The sequence below is a fragment of the Nyctereutes procyonoides genome, unplaced genomic scaffold, assembly GCF_905146905.1.
Source record: "Nyctereutes procyonoides isolate TBG_1078 unplaced genomic scaffold, NYPRO_anot_genome, whole genome shotgun sequence".
NCBI lineage: Eukaryota > Metazoa > Chordata > Mammalia > Carnivora > Canidae > Nyctereutes > Nyctereutes procyonoides.
In genome coordinates, this window is record NW_026575135.1 from 8,135,731 (window position 1) to 8,147,545 (window position 11,815).

An 11,815-nucleotide genomic window follows, 5' to 3' on the forward strand; every position below is an offset into this window, starting at 1 on the left:
ACCCTTGTCTTGGGCCTCATGTTGGATGTAAAGATTACATTAAGAAAATTAAAAATCTTTAAAAAAATATTAAATCCTTCTGCTCTGTGAAAAACAACATTAAGAGAATGGACAGACAAGACACAAACAGAAGAAAATATTTGCACAAGACACATCTGATCAAGACATATCCAAAATATACAAAGAACTCTTAAAACTCAACAGTGAAAAAACAGATAACCTAATTAAAAGGTGGGCCAAAGATCTTGACACTTTGCCAGAGAAGGTGTATAGATGGAAACTTCGCATATGAAAAGATGCTCCACACGGTATGTCAGCAGGGAAATGCAAATTAAAACAATGAAATATCACCACGTACCTATTAGAATACCAAAAATCTGGAACACTGCCAACACCAAATGTTAGCAGAGATATGGAGCAACAGGAGCTCTCATTCATTGTTGCTGGAAACGTAAAATGATACAGTCACTTTGGAAGACGTTTTGCATTTTCTTATAAAACTTAACATACTCTGGGGCGTCTGGCTGGTACAGTAGGTAGGGTGTGCGACCCTTGATCTCGTGAGTTCAAGCCCCACATTGGGTGTAGAGATTACTTAAAAAAGAAAAAAAATGGGCAGCCCAGGTGGCTCAGCAGTTTAGCACCTGCCTTCAACCCAGGGCCTGACCCTGGAGTCCCGGGATCGAGTCCCACTTTGGGCTCCCTGCATGGAGCCTGCTTCTCCCTCTGCCTGTGTCTCTGCCTCTCTCTCTCTCTCTCTCTCTCTCTCTCTCTCTCTCTCTGTCTCTCATGAATAAATAAATAAAATCTTTAAAAAATACATGGAAAAGAAAAAAACTCTTACCATATGAGCCAGTAATTGAACTCCTTGGTGTTTACCCAAAGGAGTTGGAAATTTATGTCCACACAAAAACCTGCACGTAAATGTGGATAGCAGCTTTATTCATACTTGCCAAAACCTGGAAGCACCAAGCTGTCCTTCAGCAGATGAATGGATAAACTGTGGTACGTCCAGATGATGGCGTATCACTCAGCACTATAAAGAAATGAGCTATCAAGCCATTAAAAGACTAGAGGAAGCCTAAATGCATGTCACTAAGTGAAAAAAGCCAATCTGAAAAGGCTGCATACTGTATGACTCCAACTATATGACGTTCTGGAAAAGGCAAAACTATGGAGACAGTATAAATAGCAGCGGTTGCCAGAGATTAGAGGAAGGGATGAAAAGACAGAACAGAGAATTTTTAGGGCGGTAAAAATAAAAATACTCTGTATGACATGTGATACATGACACATGTCACTATACCTTTGTCCAAACGAATACAATGTACAACACCAAGAATGACACTAATATAAACTATGGATTTGGAGTGATTATGATGTGTCAATGTTCACTGTAGCAAATGTAGCGAATTGATAAAATATTGATAATAGGGGAGGTTGTGCATGTGTGCGGCAAGGGGCATATGGGAAATCTCTGTACCTTCCCCTCAGTCTTGCTGTGAACCTAAAACTGCTCTTTAAAAAGCCTGTATATAAACAACAACAAAACAAAACACTAAGGCCATACTTTGTAGCTCTTTGTTTTCTTATAGTGTCTTTATGTAATTAGCAGTCAGTATTTTCCAACTGATGAACAAATTGACTGATCTACCAGATGAGTAATCTGGGTAAAATAATTTGGAGTTCGTTGGCTTTTACTACATATGCGATGGTGAAACAGTAAAGATAAGAAACTATGCTAACCGTGAATTTTAGCCTAGTGCATCTACACTGTCCAACTAGAGCAGTGGGTGTCATAATTTCATACTCCCAGATAGCTGGCATTCATACCACAATGCTGGATGCCTACTGATCAGTCTGACCGAAAGGGAAAAGGTACCTACAATCTCCATTCACCTGAAACTAGAGAAAACCTCATTATAATTTCTGAGTATAAGGCTTAAAAAAAGATTTTATTTATTTTAAGATTTTATTTATTCACGAGAGACACAGAGGGAGAGAGAGAGAGAGGCAGAGACATAGGCAGAGGGAGAAGCAGGCTCCTCGTGGGGAACCTGATGTGGGACTTGATCCCAGGACCCCGGGATCATGCCCTGAGCCAAAGGCAGATGCTCAACCACTGAGCCACCCAGGCATCCCATTATTTTATTTATTTAAGAGAGAGAGAAAGAGAGTACAGTGGCAGAGGAGCAGAGGGAGAGGGAGAAGTGGACTTACCACTGACCAGGGAGCCCAACTCAGGTTCATCCCAGAACTCTGGGATCATGACCTGAGCTGTAGATAGCCGCTTAATGGACTGAACCACCCAGGGGCCCACTCTGGGTATAAGACTTTTAAAAGGTGTTTCTATTCAAATTGAACATACTTTTTTCCTACTTACATTGACTTGCTGGCCTCGAAAGTTGATTTGAATTAAGTGAACAAAAGTTACACCTACATACCCACTAATCAATAAATAGTTGAGGGAGGCCTGGGTGGCTCAGCGGTTGAGCGTCTGCCTTCAGCTCAGAGTGTGACCCCAGGACCCAGGATGGAGTCCCACATCAGGCTCCCCGCAGGGAACCTGCTTCTCCCTCTGCCTGTGTGTGTGTGTGTGTGTGTGTCTTTCATAAATAAATAAATAAAAATCTTTTTTAAAAATGGTTGAAAAACCAACATTCCATATACAATGTGGGGTAATACGGTATTTTAAAGTTCTCTATACTAAAAGGTAAGGAATCAGTACCACAAGATCTTTTTTTTTTTTAATTGAAGGATATTACAAAACTAGGAAGGAAAAAAAACGTGAATTCAAAACCAGCATTGCTTTTGATCTTTCTTTTGGTCAAATCTACTAGTGCAGAGGTCTCCTAGTATGAATGAGGGGGTTCATGGAATTGGAACACCACCAATGTCATTGCCAAACAGGTTCTTTTTAGGAGGAGAGAGGGAGAGAGAGAATCTTAAGCAGTCTCCATACCTATGCAGAGCCTGACATGTGGGGCTCCATCGCACAACCCTGAGATCCTGACCTGAGCCCACATCAAGAGTCAGACACTTAACTAAGCCACCCAGGCACCCCTGCCAAACTCATTTTTAAATTTTGTTAGACTTCTAAGATTGTAACTTCTCTTCTGCTTTTTGATATATGTCTACTTTTTTAGAGGAAGTAATATCTGTCTCTTGCCTATCTCTTCTAACAGCCATCTGTTTGAAGAATGGGGGAGAGGAAGTTTCTGACTATATTTGTTCTTGTTGTTTTTCACATCCATTTGCCTTTTAACTGTTTGGCCCACTCAATCACTTCTGCTCCAGAAACTCGTTTTGCAATTCTCTTCTCATCTGGCATTCTTTTTTAAGGCAAGAAGAAAAATCACAACTCACATACCCTCCTCCTCCTGGGTTTATATTCTGGACCCATTAGGTCATCAGGGAGACAGAAACCAGTTGTTTACTTGCTGGCCACTAAAGAGCCACAGGTAAAATCTTGTTGAGCAGAAATTCTGGAGACAACCCATCCCGGCCCTGTATCTCTAACTCGTTCCAGCGGGCAGGCCAGAGACTATGCCCGTTCCAAATTGTCCACCAGAGGGTATACCCATTCCTCCACAGTCTGTTACAGATGTCTGACCGCTAAATTTCACAATTTACAACGGCTTCACTTTTTCTTAGCCTCCCCAAAGAATTCTTGAATGAAGCACTTTTTAAAACCAAGGATCTAAGAAGGGAAAATAAACCTGATTGATTGCATAGACAAAAGAGGAAAGCTAAACATAGCTCCAATGCCCACTCCCACTCATAGCAGGATGGTAGTTGCAAGGATTTTTCAACAGCCATGTAATATAAACAGCGGCATTTGGCTCTGTTTTTAAAGGGAGGAAGAGGGGCACCTGGGAGGCTCAGTCAGTCAAGTGTCTGCCTTCGGCTCAGGTCATGATCCCGGGGTCCTGGAATGGAGTCCTGTGTTGGGCTTCCTGCTCAGTGGGGAGCCTGCTTCTCCCTCTACCCTTCCCCCTGCTTGTGATCTCCCTCTCTCTCTCTCACTCTCTCTCTCAAATAAGTAAATAAAATATTTTAAAAATAAAGGGAGGAAAGACATTTACAAAGAAAAATCTCTAATATGCAAACATAGATCTTTTTTGCCTAAATAATGTGTGTAATTAGGTAAACAGTCATTTCAGAAATATTCCCTGCAATAAGGTTTTACATGAGAAGTTTAAGGACATGTGCATCTACTAATTAGCATAATGCCCACTCAGTTCTGTCTGGCTCCTGAGTGTGGATGGAGGATATAAATTTGAGAACCTTTAGTCTATAAGTGGCTTTTGTCTTTTTATTTGTAATGGAAAGCATTCTAGTTGATACAGAAGAGGCTGATTATGCAGGAGAAAAGAAATAACCCAAGTAGCCTAAGAAAGTTAGAAGAGATACACTCTGTGTTCTTAACCTTGAGTAGGAGAGACCTTCCCTCCATCATCAGGGGGAGAAAAGGGAAGATGGGTACAGAGGCAGAGAAGTTTGTAACTTTCACCATGAAAAGACAAGGTCTCTGACCTAATGGTTTCTATTTTCTCAATGAAGCCTAAGGTAAGATTATCTCTTGAGAGCTGAGGTTTTTTGTTTTGGGGGATTTTTTAAAGATTTATTTATTTATATATTCGTTCACGAGAGACACAGAGAGAGGCAGAGACATAGGCAGAGGGAGAAGCAGGCTCCCTGCAGGAAGCCCAATGTAGGACTCAATCCCAGGATCCCAAGACCACGACTTGAGCCAGAGTCAGATGTTCAACCACTGAGCCACCCACGTGCCCAAGAGCTGAAGTTTGAGACCAGAAGTAAAAGTACAAAATTGTTATCACACTGTGTGAGAAAGCAAATTTGTTGGAGAATGACTGGGATTGCTGGGTGGGGTTGAGCATGCCAATGTGTTGTTTGTGATCATTCAAGTAAAACCAGTCAGTCTGGTTGCATGATTTTCTCCAGTAATGTTCAGCTGCTCACAGGAAGGCAGGGAAAAGGAAATAGTTGGTTTTATTCGGGGTTAGTATTACACCAAGTTGACTGATAAAGGAAGAGAGAAGCAAGGAAGATGAAGGCATTTGCCAGGCAGTAATTACAATGAAGCTCTTTGGAATTTTATATAAACTAAATTGGACTAAAATTCATACCCACTATGATAATGAAATGAAAGCAGGGAAAGAAGAGCACATCAATAAAAGGTCTATAGGTTATAAAAATTGAGTTTCCTGGATGTCATTCTTGGTGGCCTGTATTTCTATTGGGAATGGGTCAGCCATCAGGATGTCAGTGGTACTAAGTGGACTAAGGAAGTGACAGGGACAAAACTATGTGGTTGCTATGAAATTGGGTGTTTAGGTAGAAAATGCTGGGAACTGTGCATAACATGCTAGGACGCGGAGGGAGGGGTCAATTGAGATATTGGAGGGAATTCAGAAATGCTAACATACTGCAGCTCTACCTCTTGGCCAATGATCAGTGGTTTTGGACAGTGGCCAGATAGATTTAGATTCCAAAGGTCATTAATAGTATCCTTCAGACCAGGAGATAAGATGGGGACCATAACTGTGTGAGAGGGCCTAGATGGTGCCATGGTTGTGCAATAAGGTAATGATGAATTGAATCCTTTAAATATTCATTTAAAGATAGAAGTGAAAAATGAAATTGTTTCGGAATCACTTCTGGTTACCAAATTTTGCTTCTCTATGCATGACTGCATGCTTTTTTGTTTGTTTTTGTTTATAAATATTTTTATTTTTACTTATTCATGAGAGATACAGAGAGAGGGGCAGAGACATAGACAGACCTAAGCAGTTGAGCCATAGGTGGTAACAGCCTCAACCCCCACCCCTGGGTTCTAGCATGAAATAAACCAGTGAATGATAGATAAGCTCCCACCTACTCCTTCTCTTACAGCCTAGGGAAAGAACGCCAAGGAGGAAGAAGTTCTGCTCTGAGGGCAAGGATTATGAGGAGACTATTATAAACGACATAGCCCTGCGGCTGCCGTTAGGAGTACATCCATCCCTGCTGGATCAAGATGCAAAACTGTTCACATACCCTGTCGGGGTCAACTCGCTGTTATTATGTTCTTGTATTGCTCTTATCTGGTTTTGGAATCAGTGTTAGTAACCTCATAGAATGAGGAGGTGGGTTTTGAAAGTCAGTCCTCTTTTTTTTTTTTAAGATTTTATTTATGTATTCATAAGAGACACAGAGATAGAAGCAGAGACATAGGCCAAAGGAGAAGCAGGCTCTCCACAGGGAGCCTGAATTGGGGACTCGATCCCAGGACCCCGGGATCATGACCTGAGCCTTTGACACCCTCAACCACTGAGCCACCCAAGTGCCCCATGACTACATGCTTTTGTACTTTATAATCGTCAAGAACTGTGAAGGGGCAGAGGTTTTTACCTTCCTTTGCAAGCTAGCAAGTTAGCCTGCCACAGTTTCACAGATGCTAGCAGAAAACACAGACTCCTGGGTCAGAGACGCAGGACTTTATTATTTATGGCACAGCAAGCAGCATGAGGTTCATGTCCACTTTGGCTCCCCACCTGCACCCCCCAGCCCACAGGAGGCAACATAGGGGAGCCCAGGTGAATGTTGTGCATGAAGTGGATTTACATCACAGCTGAGGAACTCTGAGCTTAGGGAACCCAAATCTTTTATAATAGACACTTAACACCAAAGGGGGCATTTTTACATTATTACACTAGACAGAAAACAAACCCGCCCTCCGCTCTGGAGGGAGACCCTATGTCTTCCCAGGCTGTTTGCTGTGCAAATGCCCTGAAGAAAATAGTCCAGGACACCAGTGGTCAGTGTTCTTGCTCACAAGCATGAAGAAACAAGCAGAATTATCTCCTGATAAAAGAAATATAGCCTCACTCATGTAGTGCTTACTGTGCATTAGGAATGGTTCTAAGTGCCTTGGTGCCTTATACACATTATGCCACTTAATCTTCACAATAGTTCTATGAGGTTATCCTTACTTCACAAATGAGAAAATGGAATTTTATAATAATGCAGAATGATAGAGTGTCTATAATGATTTAGATCACTGGAGACTCTGACCTCCTAAGGTCTGAAAGGGCTGTTTGTTAGTTTATAAAGGAGGCTCCCCCTCCAGTGTGGAGCTTGAACTCATCGCCCTGACACTGGGACATGAGCTGAGAACAAGAGACTGAGCCACCCAGGTAGCCCCAACATGATGTTTAGTTTTGTTTTTTTTAAAGATTTTATTCATTCATGAGAGACACAGAGAAAAAGAGAGGGGTAGAAACACAGGCAGAGGGAGAAGCAGGCTCCTCATGGGGAGCCTGATGCGGGACTTGATCCCAGGACCCCAGGATCATGCCCTGGGCCAAAGGCAGGCACCAAACCACTGAGCCACCCAGGGATCCCCAGAGAATCACCAATTTAAAGCATAAGTATCACACCTGTCTGAAAGAAAGGAAACCAGTTTCCAATGAAGATGTTTAGAGAAAGCATAGACTTTAAAAAGATTTGCTCAGGGGATCTCTGGGTGGTTCAGCGGTTTACTGTCTGCCTTCAGCTCAGGGCGTGATCCTGAAGTCCCGGGATCGAGTCCCACATCAGGCTCCCTGCATGTGTCTCTGTCTGTCTCTTCCATGAATAAATAAAATAAAATAAAATAAAATAAAATAAAATAAAATAAAATAAAATAAAAGACTTGCTCATCAATTTAAAATACAATGTCTATTTTAAAAGAAAAGAAAATCACAAAATTGCCAACATTTCCAAGTTCTTAGTGGAAAAGCCTATTTTCTCACGTGATTGCCATAGCCATAAATGTTGCTAATTTGCAAAAGATCAGCATTGAAAATATTAGGGTTGGAATTATGTTGGTAAGCAAGTGACTTACAGGAAAAAATTCAAGTTTCATTCATTTGGGGGACTAGAGGCATGCAGGGTTTAAAAAAAAGTATGTAGAGTGATGGCCGTGTTCTTTTTTTCTGTTTTCTTTTTGTTTACATTTTAGAGTGCAAAGATTTCTCTACATGACTAAGAGGTTTGATATGCATGTGTGACCTGCAATGGTGACAGGGCAAGGTATCATTTGCTCCCAATGACACAAGGAGTGTGTGTGTCCTTTTTCCAATTTTTATTAATTTAATCCATTTGTCTAAGATTCCTTTTAAACTTATTTTCTCTTTCAAAGTTGATGTACTTTTGTATCTTTTTTTTTCTTTTAACAGTGATTACATAGGTTAACTAAACTGAGCAGTCTCCTGGCAGGAGACAAGAGGGCACACCCACCCAAAGGGCAGTGTGCAGGGGAAAAGGAAATCAGCGGTGCCTGGGAAGACACCTCTTTTAACAAATCACCAATCCAAAGTAACCCAACAGGGAGACTCAACAGCAGACCCACGGAAACCAAGCAGAAGTTTGAGGAAAGGGGCTGGATTTATAAAAGCAGAGTGGAGAGTGGGTCTGGAAGGCAAGGGGAAAAACCCAAAGAGAGTTGCTCCTGTCTCTCTTTAGAAGTTGGTGTTTTCAATTGCTTGTTCCTATCACAGAGCACGTTGGCCCCCGTAGTAGTGATTGTAACCCTTACCTGTAGAGTCATCTGAGGCTGGAGATTGTTCTCAAGGTCCCTATGTCAGGCACATAAACATGCATCATCCTGTGATACAAATGGAGCAATTTAACATAAGCAAATGAAGAAGGCGAGGTGTTTGAAAAAAAAAAAAACCTCTGGTTAGGGTTAACCAAATAATAACCAACGAATGCCTGATTCACTCCCCTACATGAGTTTTTCTTTCACAGAATATTGTCAAGTCGGAGAGGCTGCGTCAGAGCACCAGGCCCCCCACCCCCAACACAAAGGCAACAGCAGGTGCCTCCCAAGGTGAACCTACCTTCCTTCCATTCTGCAAACGCCTCGCCTCGTCACAAAAATACTGCACCTGCTCGTATTATTTTCAGTGTTGTGATAAGAAAAAAATCCAAATTGTCCCCACACAACTCATGAGTTCTGTATCACCAGTAACTTTGACTTGAATAGCAACAACATTGTAAAAAATGATTTGCCCTCGCCCAACATTCTTTTGTTTTAAAGCAAACTAAAGAAGCTTGGAGTCAGATTTTATTCTAGGATAATGAGAACTTAAAACAGACTCGAAATGTCTCTGACTCCACCCCCAGGGGTGGCTGGGTGGCTCAGTCGGTTAAGTCTCTGCCTTCTGCTCAGGTCATGATCCAAGGGTCCTGGGATGGAGCCCTAGGTCCAGCGGGGAGCCTGCTTCTCCCTCTCCTTCTGGCCCTCCCCCTGCTCATGTGTACTCTCTCCCTCCCTCAAATAAATAAAATAAAATAAAATAAAATAAAATAAAATAAAATAAAATAAAAGGAATGTGTCTGAATCCTGCCTCCTTACCTTCCAAAATGTAATTTCTTTTCTTTTTTCTTTCCTCTTTTTTGACTTCTTGACTTCCTCCCTTTCTTCAGTTTCTTCCTTCTTTTTTTATAATAACCCTGAGGGGGACACAAGTTCTCCTATGAGCCCGGTGCATACTTCGAAAATTCTCATTAAAAAGTGTCCATAGTGATCTATATAGTAGTAATAATCTATAACATGTATTTTCTACTTGAATGAAAATTTGAAACTTGGGTTTGCTATTGTCCTGCTGCTCTCATAATATTTTTAAAAGATTTTATTTATTTACTCAAGAGAGAGAGAGAGAGGCAGAGACACAGGCAGAGGGAGAAGCAGGCTCCATGCAGGGAGCTGGATGTGGGACTCAATCCTAGGACCCCAGGATCACGCCCTGAGCCGAAAGCAAGCATTAAACCGCTGAGCCACCCAGGTGTTCCTATAGAAAGAATTTTTAAATTTCAAACTCAAAGTACTACCTGTTCTAAAAAAAGATTTGAAACATATCAGCTAAACACAGTGTGAACAATCAATAATTTTTAAAAAGAGAGAAAAGACATATAGGAAGAAGAAAAAATGTGACTAGACATCTGTTGGGCTGAGTACTTCGATCTTTAAGTTTCTCAGCTATAATATAAAGCAGGACATTTTGCCAGGTTTTGTATGCAAATATGTAACCATATATGTATTGTTTTGTTTTGTTGTTTTTCATTTTCTTATCCACCCATCTCCCCCCTAAAAGAAAAAAGAACAACAGATAACTTTGCAGAGACAAACTTTGATGGAGCCAAATAAAAAATGCACTGCTTGGGAGGACATCATTTTCAGTTAAGATCTTATGAAAGCTCCATAAAAGCCCATCGATTGGAAGATTCCATTATCAGTCCTCTGTAAATGGGTTTTAACACTTGTCATTATTTTTTATAATTTTTAACTGTGATATAATCGTGAGCTTTCAGAAGTTACAAGAATCTTTGTGTGTGTGTGTGTTTGTGTGTGCATGTACACAGACATTTTTCCCCCCTCTGGGTCACTTAAAAGTAAGTTGCAATCACCCCATCCCCATACCTCAATATTTACTAATATTCTCTCTAATAACCACTAATATTCTCTCTAATAACCACGACGCGATTAACAGAATCAGAATATTTAACACAGACATTATGCTATTTTCTGATTGAGGAGTCAGCAAATGTTTCTCTGAAGAATCAGAGTAAACATTTTAGGCTTTGCCAGGTGGTCTCTGGCTCAACTACTTAATTTTGCCATTTTAGTTCTAAAGCAGGCATAGACAAGATGTAGATGAAAAAATGTAACTATTTCAATTAAACTTAAACTTAACGGAAATTTGAATTTAATACAATTATCATGTGTCATGAAACATTATTCTTTTTTTAAAGATTTTATTTATTTATTCATGACAGAGAGAGAGAGGAGAGAGAGAGAGAGAGAGAGGCAGAGACACAGGCAGAGGGAGAAGCAGGCTCATGCACCGGGAGCCCGACGTGGGATTCGATCCCAGGTCTCCAGGATCGCGCCCTGGGCCAAAGGCAGGCGCCAAACCGCTGCGCCACCCAGGGATCCCCTGAAGGTGTTTTTAGACGTATACGGTTCTGCATCAGACTCTCCCCTATTTATTTTAGCTTCCATGATTTTTGCCTGAACCGATTATTAATGCAATGGTGAGAGAATGGTGACATTCTAATTCGGTCCTTCCATCCACATTGATTAATTGCAATTCTACTATAAGGAAGATCTTTATCTTTACGTTTATAAACTCATGATAACTTACTTTATGGGTGATAAAATATATTAATTCCGTTAATGTATTAGCTGCTATCGTTACTCGCATGGGTACTGATCTGTTAATTTCATTACTTATTTTTCTGCTCGAGTTGTCTTAGATTTGACCAATGGAAGCTCATTTAAGATGGCTTCTGGGTCCTTTGGACATGTGTCTTGTCATTTTATGTCCCATCATATTTTATGTGTTTTCTTCCTTACTTGTGGTACAAAAAGTTATTTCGGGTTCATCTGATATTTTCTCTGCCCCAGTCCCAGCCACAGCCATCACGAGACAGAGAGAAGTGCTGCCACAGAATTCTATCAAACACCAGCCATGTGGCTGGGAGGGTGGAAAGAGGGGCTAAGAGGGAAACCAGGATGAGAGAGTGACATTCTAAGACATTCAGTATATTTGTATGTCCAAAATAGCATTACTAATAGGAGTTTACAGAGATCCCATAAGTGTGGCCTTTCCTAAATTTGTCCTTCCCTACAAGGGGAATCCATCTCACCTATACCGGGAGATAAAATGGAATAGTGCAAAGTGCAGGGCTTTGGAGCAGGTTAACTGGGATTCAAATCCCAACCCTCCTTCTGACTAACTCTGTGATCTTGTCTAATGGATTTCAC